Source organism: Vicia villosa, linkage group LG3 (genome assembly GCF_029867415.1).
Source record: "Vicia villosa cultivar HV-30 ecotype Madison, WI linkage group LG3, Vvil1.0, whole genome shotgun sequence".
Classification (NCBI taxonomy): domain Eukaryota; kingdom Viridiplantae; phylum Streptophyta; class Magnoliopsida; order Fabales; family Fabaceae; genus Vicia; species Vicia villosa.
This window is the reverse complement of record NC_081182.1, coordinates 127,776,763-127,782,930: the sequence shown is the minus strand read 5'-3', so window position 1 is coordinate 127,782,930 and position 6,168 is coordinate 127,776,763. Positions and strand designations below refer to the sequence as shown.

Here is a 6,168-nt window from a genome sequence, read left to right as displayed (position 1 = left end):
ATCTACAAAGTTGAAGATCTCGAAGGATGGGTAGTCAGGTTCCATAAGACTTTAAATGGACTTGCCTACTTTGGAATGGATTTCCATCCTTACAGTAGATGCAGAATGTGTCGAAGAAATTCACGAGGATGTTTGCGCGTTCGCAACGACATTCAGAAACTGATAGATGATAATACCATTATAGTTCTTGCCAACGTAGAAGATGACAAAATCTTTACCGTATCTCCTCAAATTAATCAAGTTGAACTAATGCAAGTTAAGTATGACAGCAGGAAGACAATTATTGCTCCGTTTGTCATCTACTTACCAGGACCTGTACTGTATGAGTCTAGCAAGGCTATACCATACAAGTACAATGCTACATTCATTGAAAATGATGATGAAATACCATTGCCGTCCATTGTCAACATCGTTGACGTTAGTCGAGTCACCAGAAGTGGACGAGTCTTCAACAGAACAACAGAAAATGTGGAGAAACCTTCGGAAGAACCACCACATAGGCAAGACAATCATCCGACCAATGTTCTTCAAGCGAAAGAAAATGATGAGATCTTGAAATTAATCCAGAGGAGCGAATACAACATTGTAGACCAGCTGCTACATACTCCGTCTAGGATATCTGTTCTTTCCCTACTATTGAGTTCTGAAGCTCATAAGGAAGCTCTACAGAAAGTTTTGGAATAAGCTTTCGTAGAACCTATTGTTACTGTGAGCCAACATCTCCGCAGGAACTAACCTAAGTTTCTGTGACGAAGATCTTCCTGAAGAAGGAGTGGACCATAATTTGCCACTTCACATCTCAGTTAGCTGCATGAATGATGTACTCACAGGAGTCCTAATAGACAATGGATCCTCTCTTAATGTCATGCCGAAATCAACATTGTCAAGATTATCCTTCAAAGATTTCCCGCTAAGGGACAGTCACGTCATCGTCAAAGCATTTGATGGATCGAGGAAGTCAATTTTTGGAGAAGTAGATCTTCCCATAACTATTGGACCTCAGACGTTCAAAATCACTTTCCAAGTTATGGATATCCCTGCACAATACAGTTGTTTACTAGGTCGTCCATGGATTCACGAAGCTGGGGCAATTACTTCAACACTTCATCAGAAACTGAAGTTCATAAGAAATGACAAATTGGTAACCGTATGTGGAGAACGAGCTCTGATCATCAGCAACCTGTCATCATTCTCCGATATAGAACCAAAAGAAGTCGCTGGAACTAAATTCCAAGCACTTTCCTTGGATAAGGAAAAGGGAAAGGAGAAAGCAGCGTCTATTTCTTCTTACAAAGATGCAATCCAAGTTGTAAAGGATGGCACTACCAGTGGTTGGGGACACATTGATATTCCTACCAACAACAAAGCAGGATACGTCTCCCTACCAGAGTCTGATTCACCTTGCTGTTATCCTACTAAAGGATCTTAAAGTAAGACTCAACCAAGCAGTGACGAAGTTACTAACAGCTTCGCCCCCATAAGTCATGGTTCATCAGAAGAAGTTCCTCCTATTCCCGAAGAAACTTGGGATACATAAGGAGAACCAGGCGGAAAATTCGATTACATGGTGAAATACTCCGCTCCTGAAAGTTCAAACATATCTCTTGAAGACATTGTTCCAACAGGATGGGACATTGATTATGAGTACCTTACTCAGCCAAAAGAGATATATAACCCTTGCTATTCATGATCATCAACTGGTGAAGTCATCATTGAGGATTATATCCCTAAGTCACCCACAGAGGCTACGGATTTAGAGTTTACATACCTAGTCAATGCCATCTTGGGAGAAGAGCAAGACCAAAATACATAAGAGGATAATCTCGAAAGTGTCTCCGACAACGAGTCTCTCCATTCAGAAGATTGGAAGTTTCCTCAAAAGAAAGTCCGACATACTCCACTTGGAAATGGGTATGCTCACACCGCTCAGTCTGCTGAAGTAGAAGAAGATCGTCTGAGTGTTGCAAAGACAGTGGTTGGTAAATCAAGACCTACCACAGGCCAGCTTAAGCCTAAGGTCCCAGATTACCTAGTGCACAATGGGGTTCGCCACTATTGGACGACTGTTGAAGTTTCAACTGTTGTTCGCACTCCTAAGTAGGAACTTTCACCGTTATTTTTTCCTCTCACCATCGCCCATGGTGAAGAGATGTTTCATAGGGCTTTGCATTTTACTATTTCTTAGGAAAATGTCCCTCTTTGCTTCGCCCAAAGCAATAGAGTTTTGTTTTATAGGGTCTTTGTTTCAAGAAGTGATTGTCGATAAATAAAAATGTCATTTTGTTCCTTCATTAGTTTTTCCCTTTTCTTTTTTCGGAAATTGGTAATCCTAAAAAACACCCCTAAAAAACATCAAAGTATTCCATTAACTGCATACACCGAGTCTTCCCTTGTTGTCTAAATAAAATCATCACACATATGCAGATTAATCATAAAACACCCCGTTGAAACGTATGATCGTATGACTTCTCCAAGCTTTGGGTTTCCTGTATTCGAGGCAAAGGAAGAAGAAGACAAAGAAATATCAAAGGAAATTTCACGGCTACTTCAACAAAAGGAAGAGGCCATTCAACCATACAATGAGCCTTTGGAGATCATTAACCTTGGTTCTGATGGAAGCACAAAAGAGGTTAAGATTGGAGCTTCGCTTAGTTCAGAGATTAGAGAGAGTTTGATACAGCTGCTCAAAGAATTCTCGGATGTCTTCGCTTGGTCTTATCAGCATATGCCAGGGTTGGATACCAGTATAGTGGAGCATCAATTGCCATTAAAGCCAGAATGCCCTTCGGTCAAGCAAAAATTGAGAAGAACTCATCCGGAAATGGCCATGAAAATCAAAGAGGAAGTTCAAAAGCAAATCAACGGTGGTTTCCTTGTCACTTTAGAATACCCTCAGTGGTTAGCTAACATTGTTCCCGTTCCTAAGAAAGACGGAAAAGTCCGCATGTGCGTCGACTACAGAGATTTGAACAAAGCTAGCCCTAAGGATGATTTTCCTTTACCACACATTGACATGTTGGTAGACAGTACAGCAAAATCCAAAGTTTTCTCATTCACAGACGAATTTTCGGGATACAACCAAATCAAAATGGCACCTGAAGACATGGAGAAATCAACTTTCATAACCCCCTAGGGAACGTTCTGCTACCGCGTTATGCCTTTTAGACTAAAGAACGCAGGGACAACCTATCAAAGAGCCATGACTACACTTTTCCACGACATGATGCATAAAGAGGTGGAAGTCTATGTGGATGACATGATTCCCAAATCTGAAAATGAGGAAGATCACATACAGAATCTGACAAAGTTATTTAACGCTTACGGAAGTTCAGCTTCGCCTGAATCCCAACAAGTGTACCTTTGTGTCTACTCAGGAAAACTGCTTGGTTTCATCGTCAGCAAATGAGGAATTGAAGTAGATCCAGACAAAGTCAAGGCAATTCAAGAAATGCTTTCACCCAGAACCGGGAAATAAGTTAGAGGATTTCTTGGACGTCTGAATTACATCTCGAGATTCATATATCTCATGACTGCAACTTGTGCTCCAATTTTCAAACTTCTACGGAAAAATCAAGATTGCGTCTGGACAGACGATTGTCAGAAAGCGTTCGAAAGCATTAAGGAATATCTGCTCGAACCACCCATTATGTCTCCTCCAGTGGAAGGAAGACCTTTGATAATGTACTTAACCGTATTAGAAGATTCCATGGGATGTGTTCTTGGACAGCAAGACGAGACGAGAAGAAAAGAGTATGCCATCTACTACCTGAGCAAGAAATTCACTGACTGTGAATCCCGCTACTCCATGCTCGAGAAAACCTGTTGTGCTTTGGCCTGGGCTGCAAAGCGTCTCCGCGAGTACATGATTCGACAGACTACTTGTTTGATCTCCCATATGGATCCAATCAAATACGTCTTTGAAAAGCCTGCTGTCATACCCTAATTTTTGACCCCCCTGAGATGTCACATCCTAGGCGTCAAATTCAAAAATGTTTCTTGATCGGTTTGGAAGCCGTGATCAAGATTTCATTCATTCACTCGTTCATTGCAAGATAATTTCATGTTCATGGAGTTTTTCATTTTGAAGTGCGCCATTTCCAATTTGTGGATTAAAGAGGATTGTTTGGAATTTATTTCGTGACTTTTAGCCTATGGATTCATCATGGTGAAGAAATTCGTTCATATGGATTGCTTGGAAGAAGTGTGCTATCCGAATTCATGATGCAAGAATATGTTTCAAGACTTTAAATTCAAATTTTCACTACATGGATATTCCACCATTTCCTTTTCAAAAGGGATCATCCAAGTTTTCAACATTTCAAAGGAATTCAAATTCCATTCAAGAAATATTCATGTTTCATACGACTTCATTCAAAGATTTTAAAGGAAATTCAAACATCCACAAATGAAGATCATTCTTTACAAAGTTCTAAATTCCAAAGTGGACTTCATTCAAAATTCAAGATTACATTCAAAGTTCCAAGAATACAAGTTCATACAAATTCTTTTGGAATTACAAGAATAAAAGAAAGTACAAAAAAAAACATTCTTGAATTCATTCTTGAAATCTTCAAGTATCCATTCTTGATGTCCAAGTCTCCTTCTTCATGTTTTCTTCAAAAGTCCTCATATGACATAAAAGAAAAAAGAGACATAAAAGGGGTGAATTTAGCAAAAGTTCAAATCAAGTCAAAAGTCAAAGAAAGTCAAAGAAAGTCAAAGAGAGATTTTTATGTCATAAATTTCTACAACTTAGAGATATCATAAAATGACATGAAAATTTTCTCACATGGCTTATGTCATAAAGGAATCTTTTGGCTTATGTCATGTGGAATCTTTTTGCTTATGTCACAATGGATATTCCTTTCTTACAAGAATCACAAACTTGACTACCAAGTTACATAATGCCTAACATATCCTTTTCTTTGCCTATAAATAGAAGGGCTCTCCATAGTATTTGTTACACCAAAGCAACTTAAATTCTTGCTTTCTCTCTTCTCTCTATTGCTCATATATTGTTCAATAGACCTCTTGGCAAGAAGAAATTCTCAAGCCAAGAGAATCTCTATTGGAAGTGAGTATTCTAGTTACAAAGTAAGGAAGAAGGAGAAGGTAGTTCTTCATACCTTTCTTGAAGATCTTCATCTTCAAGCTTCCAACAACTTGAAGTTCCATCTTCAAGGCGCTCCCATAAGTCCAAAGAGGTGTTGTGGCATCACCTTCATCAAAAGCCTACAACAATTTCAAAGAAAGAGAGGTTGTTAGTAACAACAATTCAAAGTTGTTCTACAACAATCAACAACAATTTGAGGGTGTTCTTCAACAACACCACTCGAAATTTCCAGAAGAAAGAAAGGAGGGTTGAAACCATACCTCCAACTTTCAGTTGCAGCCCCACATCAACTTCAACCTGCAGCACCAAATAACGGTTCAAAATTTCAGCAACAACAAGAAACCGAGGTTCAGAATCACTCATCCCGACAGCAACAATTCACAGGAAAAATTTACAACAACTCAGGAGCAACTCAAAGCAAAATTTAGCATCACAACAATAATTCACGGTTCAGATATAAGCAACAATAACTCAGAAGTGCAAGGAACCAGGAGCTTACCTCGATGAATAATCCGGCAAACACCTCCTTGCCGCAGGTAAGTCCTTTCTACTACCACTCTTATATCACTGTTAATTATTTGTTGCTATATCACTAAGATTAGGAAACATAGTATAATTTGTAAGCTATCACTGCTATATCACATATCACATAACACGGGAAAAATCCGAAACAACGAAATTTAAGCTTACCCAGATTTCCGCCACTGTTCATAATTCTGGTAAAATCAAATTAGGATTTGATGTAGAGTTGAGTTCATCCTTGTTATTCATCATATTTGTCCGAAGCTTTCCAGAAAATCCTCCATGGCTGAGTGTTGCTGTTGCTCGGTGAGAAACCGAGTGAGAGAAATCATCGTGAGAGTGAGCACCGCGAGAGAGACTGTGAGCCACCGAGAGAAACGAGAGAGAGTGCTTCGTCGTTGTTGTTGCTCCGTGAGACGAGTTGCCATTGTTGTTCATAACTTTGAGCGAAGTCGAGAGAGAAGAGAGAATTTGTTTCTTACTGATTTTTCTTTTTTTTCTTTGCGTGAGATTGAGAGAGGAACAGAAATGAG

At 39.3% G+C, this 6,168-nt stretch overlaps 1 long non-coding RNA gene across 1 annotated transcript; it reads right to left on the bottom strand.

Annotated features, from left to right (window-relative positions):
- Positions 1-4,577: 4,577 nt before the first annotated feature.
- LOC131656636 (uncharacterized) lies at positions 4,578-5,694 on the bottom strand. The gene is made up of 4 exons (XR_009300211.1): positions 5,613-5,694; positions 5,374-5,410; positions 5,127-5,232; positions 4,578-4,614 (listed from the first exon to the last, which is right to left on the bottom strand). It is a non-coding gene; the product is annotated as an uncharacterized LOC131656636 (long non-coding RNA).
- Positions 5,695-6,168: the final 474 nt, after the last annotated feature.